The 14,836-nt window shown below is 32.2% G+C and overlaps 1 long non-coding RNA gene across 1 annotated transcript; it reads right to left on the bottom strand.

Moving 5' to 3' along the window:
- Positions 1-422: 422 nt before the first annotated feature.
- On the bottom strand, positions 423-13,619 carry LOC134256477 (uncharacterized). Its single transcript, XR_009989731.1, has 3 exons — positions 13,566-13,619; positions 736-922; positions 423-478 (listed from the first exon to the last, which is right to left on the bottom strand). It is a non-coding gene; the product is annotated as an uncharacterized LOC134256477 (long non-coding RNA).
- Between the last annotated feature and the right edge of the window lie 1,217 nt (positions 13,620-14,836).

A 14,836-nucleotide genomic window follows, 5' to 3' on the forward strand; every position in this document is an offset into this window, starting at 1 on the left:
TCAAACCTGTTTTAGATACCCATCAATGCAGGTTCTAAAATGGTCACGTGACAAGCAAGGCTGAAAGTCACTTATTTTTAGGTTAGAAATTGATCGAGGGTTGAAACTGAGGGTTATATGTCATGTAGGACAGGGAGACAACTAAATCAGTTCAATATTGATAGAAAATCTTGGAGGGAAATTTAAAGGCCCCATACATTTATGACAGGAAGTCATAAAACACAGGTGGTTGCTATGACAGGTTTGACTGTATTTTTTATTAAATGTAGCAATGTTTAATACATCAGTGTATTACCTCCTTTGGCTAATTCTTTGCTGAACATTGAGAACATTTTAGGAATTCATACATGGTATCCTTCACAAATAATCCAATAAAATTCATCTGACTAAAGAAATCGAGCTTCAGAGTATCTGGGCCTAGTTTGTTCTCTAGCTTTACAAAGCTCTCACTCAAAAATCCTACATCTTTGTCATCAACCTAAAAATTTCTTAAAAATCAACCTTGATACAAAGTTTTACTGAATCAAAAGATATTTCTTGTATAGAAAATTCTCTTATGCATTCAAAGACAGCAGAGCTGCAAAGGTGTCTTTTTCAAGATCTCAAATAATTGAATCCCAAAATGGCAAGTTATACCAAATTTGCCATAAAAAAATCCTGTCTGATTACTTATAGAATATTTTTCTATACATTCTTTAAACTATAAGCCTGTAAAATTTGATCCACTGAACTCACTGTGAAGAATGGACACATGGTAATGTGAGGGAAGTAGGAATGCGCCCCGTTCCATCCACAGTGGGTGAGGCTCTTCTCCCAGAATTTGTTGAGTTCGTCCTGCATTTTACCGTTAGGACACAGATAGAGGACATATTCCCTGGGGGTGCCATCATCCAGGGTAGGGTCATCTACATGTGACAAGAGCCTGCAAAAAAAAATCAAAATACAGTAAAGCCTCTCTTATTCCACATGCAAGGAGAGACTTTTTTTTGATGGGGGAATACACAGGGTATCAGATTACACAGTGTGAAAATATTTAAACAGAAAGTCAAATGGGAATCAAAATGAAGTTCAGAATTCACAGGGAAACAGATTGTCCAAGTGTCAGACTAGACAGTTTTCACTGTACATGTAGTCATTTTAAGGCACTTCCATGCTAAGAAAACAATATCCTGAAAACCTACATCTATATTGTTGTAAAATTCATGTATTTATAATTATTAAAACTTGCAGATTTTCACACCAATAATCAGGTAATGTAATCTCCTGGAACAGTTTCAATCTTAGCAAAATATTTCGAAGATTTTGCTTCAATTTTACATTTAAGTCTATTAACAAATGTGCAAGTAATCTGATATTCAACAAATCAAATAGCATCAAGTCTAGACATTTTGAAAAGTTCAATCCAGGTTTGTAAATAGTAAAAGGCTTACTGAGAATTTCTCCTGCTGCTACTTCTCACATTATTACAACCAAGCTTCATTATATCCATACACAAATCTTCTGTATATACATGATATACATGTTGTATAAGGAAGACATCTTGTGTTCAAGATAAAAACTTGAATGTATACTTATAATTATGTGTTTGTAGGCTCTTTACAATAGAATAGAATAGAATAGAATTTATTACCAATCAGGGCCCATTAGGCATAAACATATAACATATATAATTACATATAAACATAATAAAGTAATAGACAGAATACAACATGTGGTGAAGAGCAATTCTTCTATTAAGTATATATATATATACTGATATATATGTTGGTGGCATTTTTAAGTTTCATATATAGACATACACATGACGGGTTGTTGTACAAAAAAAAAAAAAAAAAAAAATGTGCATAAGTATTATTCATGATATACATATATATGTAAATATATACATATCAATACACATAAAACTATGTTTGAAACATCAACAGGAGGCAGCAAGAGTCGGTGCTAAAGGATATACAGAATTCCACTTCTGCCTCATGTAGAATAAACAGACATAAAATTTATGGAAATAAACACATATTATATAAATAATTATACATTGACACATGTGTTAATTAAATCAAACTACAATGGACAGCAAGAGTCAGTGCTGAAGGATAGTAGATAGTTATTATACATGTATTAAAGTTATCCACTTCTGTTCAATGTAGAGTATATAATACAACACACATATCAACAACACCTTTACATAGTGTAGCATAATTATCCAACTAAGGTACTTCAAATGATTTTGAATTTGTCAAACTATACATGATTATGAATTCACACAATTTGAACAGCACATCAACATCTTCACAGTTCATTAACCATAAAAATTGGTCATTTTTTGACAAGCTTTTAAAAGATGACACCTCATAGATATCATGGATAGTAAATTTATTCTTGATTGACTATGGCATGGACAACTTAAAAGAAAATGTACTTCATCTTCTATCTCTTCTATTTTACAATTGGGGCATATTCTCTCTTCTCTTGGAATACCGTAATGTCTACCTTTTTCAATCATCAGATTGTGAGAAGATATTCTAAATTTTGTTAGAATCTTTCTTTTTTCAAACTTTCTTAAAATTAATAAATAAGGTTCTAGTCCAAAGTTCTGTTTAATTGTGCAATAGGTGTCCAATTTCCCACAATTACTTAATTCTTCCTTCTTTTGATACCATTTTTCAAGAAAATATGAATTTAGAATGCATTTACAATGATATTTAAATGTTGATGTAGATGATTTCAGATGAGGTGTTAACTGAGGAAGAAGTTGTTTAAACATATCAATAGAACCAAACCATAATAATTTGTTTTTATTGAAATTGGATACTGAGGCAGTATAGGCAGCTTTTAATGGAGGATATATGTCATCCAAATTCTCTAACCTATGCCAGAAATTCAATATATTCTGAACAATACTGAAATTCATAGGGTGTCTATCTAATTCTGAAAGGACTGCAAATTTTGTACTTTTGTTATTTACACCTAGTAAAAATCTACAAAACTTGTAATGTAATTTCTCACAAAGTGACTTAGAAAATAATTCATCCAGTGCAATGGGTCCATTTCTAAATCGTGCCATAGAATGTTGAGGCCCCCCCAAATTTTACTACCGTAAAGTAATATGGGTTTTATTGTATGATCATATACATGTAAAGCTGTGTTTATTTTAGGGTTCAATGATAGGAATTTTTTTTGTAATTTAAAAAGTGCCTTTGAAGCTTTTTTTGTAAAGTTCATCCTAAGCAAGTGTAAAACTTCCAGATGCAGTGAAATGTATGCCCAAGTATTTATAAGAAGTAACACATTCAAGAGGTTCTTTGTTTAGTGTGAAGTTTTCTTTCAAGAGTCTACCTGCTTAATATTAAAGATTAATACTTTGGTTTTTGAAACATTTACATCAAGGCACCAGTCAGTACAGAACTTATCAAGACAATTAAGTTTTTGTTGAAGTCCTTTTGATGACTTGGACAATAAAACTATATCATCTGCATACATTAGACAATGAAGTAATTTATCGTGTAACTGAATATTATCATCAGTTATATTATTGAAGTATTCTGGAAGATTATTGATAAAAATTTTGAATAAATTTGGACTTAAATTGTCTCCCTGTTTAACTCCTAACTTAATAGGGAAAGTCTCAGTGATTTGATTGTTTAACTTAATGCATGATCTACTACAATTGTACATACTCTTAATTACATTGTAAAATTTAGATCCAACCCCAATTTCTAGCAGTTTAATTTTGATGCCTTCATGTATTACTGTGTCAAATGCTTTTCTAAAGTCAATGAAACATGCATAAGAGTCGTCCTTCTTTCTGAGAGCAATATGTTTCAAATAAAGTTCTTAAAATAAACATGTGATCAGATGTTCTTGCCTTTTTACAGAAACCAATTTGACAATCATTAATAATTTTGTTTTTTTCTAGATATTTATCAAGTCTTTTATTCAAAATACTGTTAAATAATTTACCAATTGCACTAGTGATGGTAATGCCACGATAATTGTTTGGATTATTGATATCCCCTGACTTATGCAGAACAGTAATGTATCCCTCGGCCCATGATTTGGGATAAAGTCCATGTGATAAGCAAGCATTGAAAATATTTCTTAAAGATGGTAGTAGAGCATTGTGACCATATTTAATCATATGATTGGAAATGTTGTCTAGTCCAGGAGATTTATCATATTTAATACAAGAAATTGCCTCTGCTATTTCTGAAGAACTTATTGTATAGTCTAATTCGTTAAAACATTGTTTATTTTCCATTTGAGAAATTTTCGTTTTCAATTCATTTAGCCTGTCAAAATATGACTCTCTCACTTCATTTAATTTTGTAAAATGATCCAGCCATCTATCAGGATGAATAGTTGTATCTACTGCATTATTTTTGTCAAGAAGATGGTTCACAAGGTTCCAGTAAAGTTTGGGATTATCCTCATTTAAAGCATCAAGCCTTGCAATGAGGGACTGCTGATATTGTATTCGTTTGTGTTTACATAATTTCGCATACTGTTTTCTGAGTTTAAAAAATCTGCCTCTAATAATTGGATCTTTTGGGAATTGAGACATAACTCTAGCAATATTAATTAATTTATTTTTTGTGTGTTTTAGATCTCCATCAAACCACTTCTTATTTTTATTTCTTTGTGCTGCTTTAGTTTTATTTTTTTCTGCTTTAGTTTTATTTCTTTTCAAGGATCTAGTGGCAGCATTAATAATAATAGTCTGGAGTTTGTCTACAGCAGTATTTACAGAGGATAATGAGTTCTGAACCTCCAAATTTGCCAAATCAGACAGCTCTTTTTGTATGTCTACAGAGGTTAAAGCTTCTTGAAATTTAAATGCTGAGTCTTCTGGCCATATAAAAAGTGGATTAATAAATTGCATCTTACACACATTTTGATTATTTTCTACTAGTTTTGTAAAACTGGCAGACATTTCCCAATGTAATAAGCAGTGACAGTCAGATAGTGTAGGATCAAAATCATTTCCTCTGAAGTACAAAATCTGATCCAAAATACTTTCAGAGATGATAACATATGTTCACTACACTTATAATATTTGGTGCATTTTCAGCAATACATGTAAATGAGGTCAATAATGAAATATGGTACTAAATAGAATTTTTAGCGAGGATTTAATTTTGGCATTATTAGTGAGGGTGCTGACATTGCTAAAATTGAATATCGACAATCGTTAATAATTACATGTAATTGTGTATTATTTGTAATAGCTTCTTTAGTTAGCATTTTAAAATCGCTAAAATTTCTTCTCGCTAAAAATAAAATACCATACCAGATTTTGAGTAGAAATCGCTAAATTTGTGTCTCCCTAAAATTTCCACTAATACGGTAAATTGATTTCATTTTTTGACTTAAATAACATGTCATACTAATCTCAAAAGTAAATGTAGGGTATTACCATCGTCGCAAATCACACCCAAAATGTATGATCCTCTCCCATTCTGGCCATGGTTGATTGAGAGGAGAGTATTTCGTAGCTCATTAATTAAAGTATTGACCAATGTGAGTAAATCATAGTCAGATAATGAACTTTGATGGCAATTAACCTTTCAATACTCAATCGCAGTGTAGAATACTGCTGATGTAAATTGTTTATTCCAATTGCGATGGAAACAAAACTTGTCATTGACTGAATATGATGCCAAAATAGAGAGGTGTAAATATTCAAGATTGACACTTTTTGAGATCATGCAAGCAGCCATGGGAAGGAGAGAGTTATACACAGACTTCGGATCGTGGACCGTGGCTTGAGACGATGGGTTTCTACAACGAAATTTGATTATAGGGGGATATTAAGGATTTTTTTCTATTAACCAATAATCATTTACAACAAAGTCCTAGTAAGCATAATGGATCAATCTTCTAAAGTGACACTGAAAGAAATAACTGTTAATTTTATGCCATATTATTCCTTATTCCTATAAAATTCAAGGTTTTCTTTGTATGCTCAGATAATATATCAATTAATTTTTAGCAGGTTTTACATTGTGATGTCATAATCTTTTGTAAAAGTAAGTTGCATAATAATTCTTAAAGCTAGTTAACTGACCACAAAAGCAAATTTCATCATATGAACGGAAAACTTAAAACATTCTGTAAAAAGGAAAAAAAAAACACTTCCTTTTTCTCAATCCTTATAAATAAAAAAAAAAAAAACGATTGATTCATGAAAAAATTAAAAAAAAAATTGAAAATCTAGCTAGAATTTTTACTTCCTGAGAGAGATATATAACGTAATTTAATATTTTTATGCAGTCCATAATTATGTTCCCCAAACGAAGTTGGGGAACATATTGTTTTTACTCTGTTTCTTATTATGTTCCCCAAACGAAGTTGGGGAACATATTGTTTTTACTCTGTTTCTTATTATTATTATTATTTTTCTTCTTCCTGGGAAAATTTTGTCCACGAGTGATCTTGTAAACTACACATCCGACTAATGTAAAATGTTTTTAGGGTCAGTAGACATGTTATGTAGATTTGCCGAACGAAGGTCATTTTGCGCGCACATGCTTGCAAGAGCTCGCACGTGCAACACGTGAAATGACCAATATAATATATATTGCTGTAACTTTTCTATTTTTTGATGAAATGTTTTGAAACTCATAATGTAAGGATATATTATTAGTATAGACAAGATGGCATGGTCAAAATAGCAAGATCGCAGGCGCATGCACGTGCGCTTCGCTCTGATTGGCTGAAACTAAAGTCTCAATATCTTTCTTGTTTCTTGTCATAATCTTTTGAAATTTTGAACATAGTTCTACATTATGAAGATCTACAGCATGATATATAAAAATTTTCATGAAAGCATGCGCATGCGCGCGTGCTGCAATCTGATTGGCTGAAACTTTAAATGGCTATATCTCCCTTGTTTTTTGACGAAATGCTTTGAAATTTAAAATATAGTCATGCATTAGGATATCCTATAATATGTTATAGAAAAAATTCATGAAATCACGCGCATGCACGTGTGCTGCAATCTGATTGGCTGAAACTTTAAATGGCTATAACTCCCTTGTTTTTCAACCAAACAGGATGGGATTTAAAACATTGATAAATATAAGGGACTCCTACAAGAAGGTGTATACGTAGTCATCATGCACGTGCGTGCACGTGAAATGAGTTAAATTAAAAATACACTCGAGTGAGTGCAATTTTTAATACTTTTGGATTATATGCTTTGATATTAAGTATATTAAAATATATAGATAGTGTAGACAAGATAATATGGTCGTTACACACATGAACACGCGTGCAATGCTTAAATTTAAATATATTTTGTATTCTTCTGGGAAGACCTTGATTAAGTCTAAATTCTATAAAGTATTTCTTATTTAATACAGATTACAGGGAGTATGGCACCAAAAGGGAGTTGGGGAGCGTTTGGGGAACATCTGTAACGGTCTCCGTTACAATTAGCACTAGTTATGTTCCCCAAACGAAGTTGGGGAACATATTGTTTTTACTCTGTTTCTTATTATTATTATTATTATTATTATTATTTTTCTTCTTCTTCTTCCTGGGTACTTTTTTGTCCGGGAATGATCTTGTAAACTGTTCGTCCGAGGTAGGTAAAACCTTTTTAGGGTAAGTAGACATGTTATGCAGATTTGCGGAATCAAGGTCATTTTGCGCGCACGTGCTTGCAAGAGCGCGCACGTGCAACACTTGAAATAACCAATATAATAGATATAGTCGGAACTTTTCTATTTTTTGATAAAATGCTTTGAAACTCATAATGTAAGGATACATTAGTAGTATAGACAAGATGGCATGGTCAAAATAGCAAGATCTCACGCGCATGCACGTGCGCTTTGCTCTGATTGGCTGAAACTAAAATCTCAATATCTTTCTTGTTTCTTGTCATAATCTTTTGAAATTTTGAACATGGTCCTACATTATGAAGATCTACAGCATGATCTATTAAAATTTTAATAAAAGCATGCGCATGCGCGCGTGCTGTAATCTGATTGGCTTAAACTTTAAATGGCTATATCTCCTTTGTTTTTTGACGAAATGCTTTGAAATTTAAAACATAGTCATGCATTACGATATCCTAAAATATGATATAGAAAACATTCATGAAATCACGCGCATGCACGTGTGCTGCAATCTGATTGGCTGAAACTTCAAATGGCTATAATTCTCTTGTTTTTCAACCAAACAGGATGGGATTTAGAACTTGGATAAATATAAGGGACTCCTACAAGAAGGTGTAGTCATTATGCACGTGCTTGCACGTGCGTGCACGTCAAATGAGTAAAATAAAAAATACACTCGAATGAGTGCATTTTTTAATACTTTTGGATTAAATGCTTTGATATTATTAAAATTTTAGATAGTGTAGACAAGATAAGATGGTCGTTACGCAAATGAACACGCGTGCAATGCCTATTTTTTTTTTAATATATTTTGTATTTTTCTTGGAAGACCTTGATTAAGTCTAAATTCCATAAAGTATTTCTTATTTAATAGAGATAACAGGGAATATGGCACCAAAAGGGAGTGGGGGAGCGTTTGGGGAACATCTGTAACGGTCCCCGTTACAATTAGCACTAGTTATTATTATTATTATTTTTCTTCTCGGGAAAATTTTGTCCGCGAATGATCTTGTAAAGTACACATCCGATTAAGGGGAAACCTTTTTAGGGTAAGTAGGCATGTTATGTAGATTTGCGGAACGAAGGTCATTTTGCGCGCACGTGCTTGCAAGAGCGCGCACGTGCAACACGTGAAATGACCAATATACTTGAAATTGCCGTAACTTTTACATTTTTCGATGTAATGCTTTGATATTTAGAATATATAGACATATTATAAATGTAGATAAGATGACATTGTCAACATGCCATTTTGCGCGCACATGCTTGCAAGAGCGCGCACGTGCAACACGTGAAATGACCAATATATTGGATATAGCAGTAACTTTTCTATTTTTGGATGAAATCTTTTGAAATTTATAATGTAAGGATATATTAGTAGCGTAGACAAGATGACATGGTCAAAATAGCAAGACCTCACGTGCATGCACGTGCGCTTCGCTCTGATTGGCTGAAACTAAAGTCTCTATATCTTTCTTGTTTTTCGACGAAATCCTATGAAATTTTGAACATAGCTATGCATTAAGATATCCTACAACATGATATACTAGTATAGCAATTATCATGAAAACACGTGCATGCACGTGTGCTGCAATCTGATTGGCTTAAACTTTAAAGAGCTATAACTCCCTTGGTTTTCAACCAAACAGGATGGAATTTGGAACATAGATAGATATAATGAACTTCTAAAAGAAGGTATGGTCACTATGCACATGCATACACGTTCATGTACGTGCGCTGTAATCTGATTGGCTGAAACTTGAAACAGCTATAACTCCCTTGGTTCTCAACCACACGGGGTGGGATTTAGAACATAGATAGATGTAATGGACTTCTACAAGAAGGTATGGTCACCATGCTCATGTATGCACGTGTGTGCACGTGAAATGAGTAAAATCAAAAATACACCTGAATGAGCGTATTTTTTTAATACTTTTGGATTAAATACTTTAATATTTAGTATATAAAAAATATATAGATTGTGTAGACAAGATGATATGGTCATTACGCACACGCATTCACATGCGCACGCATGCAATGCTAAAATTTGAATGAACTTGGCGTTGTTTAAGTCTCAAATGCATAGATTTTGTCCTATTTAATGAAGCTTACAGGGAATATGGCACCAAAAGGGAGTTGGGGAGCGTTTGGGGAACATCTGTAACGGTCCCCGTTACAATTAGCACTAGTTATACTGCATATTTGATACCAATTAAATATTTAATTATATAACCTTTGAATGCATTGCAATACCTGTATTCTCTCAATCAACATATCTTTTTAATATAAATTACTGTATATTGGGAGGATATAGACCAACATTTGACTTATGAAGGCCAATACATCTGTATATCTCTAAATTATGAAGAGGTGACCATGGGTTATATGCAGGTCAATATAACAAATATTGACAACTCATCCTGGGTCTTGTCCAGGTCAATACATCAAAGTCATGAAATGGTTAAAGACCTATAAAATCTCCCATCCAATATTTTTGAAATGTGATCATACAAATGTAAATGCCTGGCATAAGGTTTCTCCCCTTTAAGTGAAAGTCTCTGGAACCCTTAATTTCTTTAACACAAACACTGAAGATTCTCCTTGGTGCATATCTTTTCATCATGATCTCCCTATCATCCTAGCATTATTGATATAGATCTCATAAGTCTAGAAGTGCAAAAAAATACCTAAGTGTGGGACTTAGAGGCATTCAATTGATATGGAAAACTACAATATATAGCCCTATCACCTTCAATCTTTAATACTGACAATAATGTACACTGTAATACAGTTAATTTCAATTGCCAAGTCATGGTGTACCATAGAAATATGTATGATTCTTCTGTCTAATATTTCTTCCATAAAAGATAGGTATGACAACGTATCTCTGTACAATACGTTAGATATGCATATAATTATGTACTAGGTACAAATTTCGTGCTCAGTGGATATGCTTTTCTGTGAAGTCAAAATGAATACATATCTTTATACAGGTGACAATCCTAACAAAGGTATTCTATCTCTATTCATATACAATAGACAGAACAAGGATGTATTTTACTGACAATTAAGATATCAGAGGCTTTTGACAGCTGCTATAAACTTTTAATGATCTTCTTTTTTTTCCATAAGTCAAATATCTGGCAAGAAAAAATATGCAAGGGACCAAAGCTACGCTAGTAATCTTACTCCTACTCAAAGGGAGATCATAGTCCTCTTGTGACCTAATAAATAAGAAAATCTTAAAACATCTTCACAGCAAGATGCTTGAATTAATTATAACAATCTTTTTTTCTTCAAATATGAGGTCCATGGGCCAAAAATAATAATTAAAAATATGGTCCATTACCGCTACACCTTTTTACTTAATATCTTAAGTGAATAATCAAAGGGAAATAACTTCTCTCAAAGGAAGGTGAAAATTTCCTTTCAAGTTTACAGAGCTAGGTATAGGATTAATGGGATGCAGTTTTCCAGGTCACATATATAACATCACATATAACAGAGAAGACCAATTTACTGCTAAGACACATTTGACAGTGTATTTTAAGTCTTATTACTAGCCTTTAAGAGGAGACATCATCTTGAATCTGAAGTGTGACAAGTTAAATTAAAGTGTAACACAGATATAAAGATAGAGACAAAAGAAACAAGAAATGTTTGTAAAACACTAATGTCTCCTTCCTCCAATTAATTGGAATTTTTCTAAGTCCAAGCTGGGCGTAACTCTGTCAAAAATGGCTTGATCCCAAAACTTGTAGCCTAGATATTCTTAAGATAAATTTGTATACCACATTTTATTTGAGCATGTGTAACCTGTGCAAAGAAAATGAATGGAAACTGCAAATTATCCTAATTTTATAAGTATAAGGGTCATGACTTTGTCCAAAATTGTCTGATTGTGCCCAAAACAGATCTTGACCTAGATATTTTTCTGATAAATCTGTATACAAATTTCATTTCAATATGTGCAACCTCTGCAAATAAAATGAATGTAAACTGATGGTGGACCAACAGAAAGCAGCAAAGCAATATACCCTCCATTCTTTGAAGGGGACCATATAATAAATGTTACATATGTACACAAGTAAATACGTGTATAAATGAAAAAAAAAAAATATGAATCAGTTTTCCTCAACAACACTGCATTATGATTGAATTGTTTGAGAGCACAAAAATGAATAACATTGCCACATTTTCTTACAAAAGCCCTGTTTTTTTTATAAGGAGAGCCATTGAAATCTCCATGTCAAGCAGTAGCTTAAGAGCATTCTTCCTGCTCTATTACTCATGGTATCGTTCAAATATCTTATCATTGCTGAATCAGGGTCAAAAGTACATTAAATGTCACAGTTTATTAATGACAGTGAAATTTTCCTTACTGAAATCATGTTCACTTGAATACAAGGAAAATATGACAATGAATTTTTATGCACACACTTTGATACATGTAAGCAATCTTTGAATGGATATAAAGGTCTTAATTCTGAACTCTGTTTGACTGAATATTGAAAATTCATTTCACTTTCCAGATTCATCAATTCCTTATTTTCAGGAAGAATTGAAACCTAAACACAGCAATAGATTATATATATATGATTATTTATAGGTAAGATTGCTAAATCAAGAAGTACCAGTCTCCATTTTCCTGCCTGACACACTCTTGGGCTATTTATATGTATACATGTACTGGTATGTAATACACTACAAAGGGTCAAAATCTCTGAACAATACATGTATAGTAATGTACATTCCACTACTGTTTTGAAATATTAATTTAAAAAATTGTAACAACAAGACAGATCATAGTATTTTATGACAGTCAACTTTGGCAAAACCAATTGAATGATTAAGTTTAACAGGTGCCTCTCAAATAATTTAAAAATTTTTGAATTATAATTTGTATATACACTGTATACAACTGTCTTATAATCTGTTGAATATAGGTACACTCTGTATCGTCTGGTGATCTAGTATGATTTTTCACTAAGAATGTTGTTCCTGTGCACTATCATCTTTGCTAGCTAAGGGTGAAGATCCGCTAGCCAAGGATGAAGATCCGCTCTTCTCTTCTTTCTTGGCTAGCAAAGATGGTGCACTATACCCCTACAAGAACTAAGAGCCTAGCTTAATGTCCCTATGGACTCCTTATTTACTTCTGACGTGGCACCAAATCAAAAGTATACTTAAATAAAGTATCACGTGTGAGTACTATGCACTTTAGTTTTGGAAGTCTTAAATTTGCACGCAGGGTCAAAATTTCTGACTAAAAGCAAGAAGTCTGTAATATATTTGGAATCCAATGCAGTGCAGAATCATAGAGAAAAATATGAAATGTATCTTTGGACCAGATTAAATGAGAAGTAAAACAACATAGGACATAGCACCATCTACCACATAAAAAAACAAAGCTAAGGAAATTCAGTTGAACTGAACATGATCTACAGGAATGTGAGGATGAACCCAGACCCCATCCCCAGTCTACCAATGAGATGGACGACCATCGCAGCCTAGGTAGAATGTAATACTGAAAAACACCTAAAAATAGCCTTCTGAAATAGTATAACTGTCAAATACAGGAAAGAAGGCAATGGAAGGGGATGTTATGGCAAACTTCGATCTCTTTTAAAAAAGATATATTGTTCTTTAAACAGCTTCTTGGAATTCTATGATACTTTGATCTAAGGAAATGTTCCACACTGTATGTGTTATAAATAGTTGTTTAATATGAATAAACTGATGTTCTATTATAATATTGTTCAATATGTTAAATACATATTTGCCAGTGCATTGAACAGAGTACTTATTCTTTTAGATAAAAAGAATAATTTTAATCAGTTTAATCAGCTTGAACAGACTTTAAATTTATACATAGATATAAATAGTTTTGAACTCAAAAAAGCTGCATTTGTACGAGTATCCATACAATTAAACATAACTCACCAATCAGAGGCCAGCTGAATTCCTCGATCTCCTGTAGCCGCAATGGCTTTTTCTCTACAATAGAGTTTTTCTTAAAATATTTTTTTCATTATGATATATGATGGTCAAACCTATGTAATAAGAAATACATACATTTTATCGATAAGTGAGCTGACATCTCTATTTGATCATCAATGTGAATGCATGTAATATTACTACATTGTATAAATTTCCTTTAAAATATATTTTGAATATTATTTAAAACTCTTTGTTTTTATAATAAACGCTACAAAAAGTGCAAGTTAATTTCAAAACTTGTTAATACTCATTAAAAAAAGCTAGAACTTAAGTGTATTTTTCTAATTATAGCAAAAATATGACTTGTTCACAGCAATATTTACTATAATAAGAAAGAACAATCTGTGTCCTGGGACCTGCCCTCAATCAACAGGTTAGAAAGTCATTTTAACAATGAATCATACACCCTATCTACGGAATTTCATTTCTATAGTGAGGTTTACAGAATCATACATTTTACACGTATGTTCATTGTACATATTAAATGATCTGATATCATTACAATTCACTCTTTCTAGTTTTAGTACCGGTACCATCTTTTTTAGTAAAAGTGCTCAATAATAGCACCCCCTCTCGTACCTTATGTAGTGTTTTAATATTAATCAGTATCAAAGTACATGTACATGTATAATGTACTAGGAAAGGAGGATTCATCTCCCCTGGAATTTTACTTATGATTCCTCTGTAGCTTTATGTTACGTTGTACATAACTCTTGTCCTTCACAATATAATGTAATTTTATATACTTTAGTAAATATATAGCTTGAATAATCTAGATAAATTGAAAAAAAAAAAAAACTATTCAAAATAGCTTAATCCAGCTATAGGATTTCAGTTTTGTTTTTGTTTTGTTTTTTTTTTTCTTTTAGAGTTATGCCTTAAATATACAGAAAACATCTATAGACAAAAATTGATCTGGGTCTACATGGCCTAGTGCAGCTAACAGGCTAAGGAGACAACATAGACTCATATCTAGAGAGAGCATGTAATGATGTTTTCATAACTGTGTCTTTTTGTACATTGAGAAAATGCATTTAACAAAAGTTTAAGCTAAAATAAATATATAAATCTACCTCTTCTGAATAACCATTTAAAGCTATAAACTAATTTATGCATGATCAGATAATACTTGAATAGCTAAAAAAGTGACAGTGACAATAAGCACTATATTCGCGCACCTGTTGGTCGTGTTTCATAGCAAGAGGCATGCCATC

The sequence above is a fragment of the Saccostrea cucullata genome, unplaced genomic scaffold, assembly GCF_032062105.1.
Source record: "Saccostrea cucullata isolate Sc308-1 unplaced genomic scaffold, CSIRO_AGI_Scuc_v1 ctg13520, whole genome shotgun sequence".
Lineage (NCBI taxonomy): Eukaryota > Metazoa > Mollusca > Bivalvia > Ostreida > Ostreidae > Saccostrea > Saccostrea cuccullata.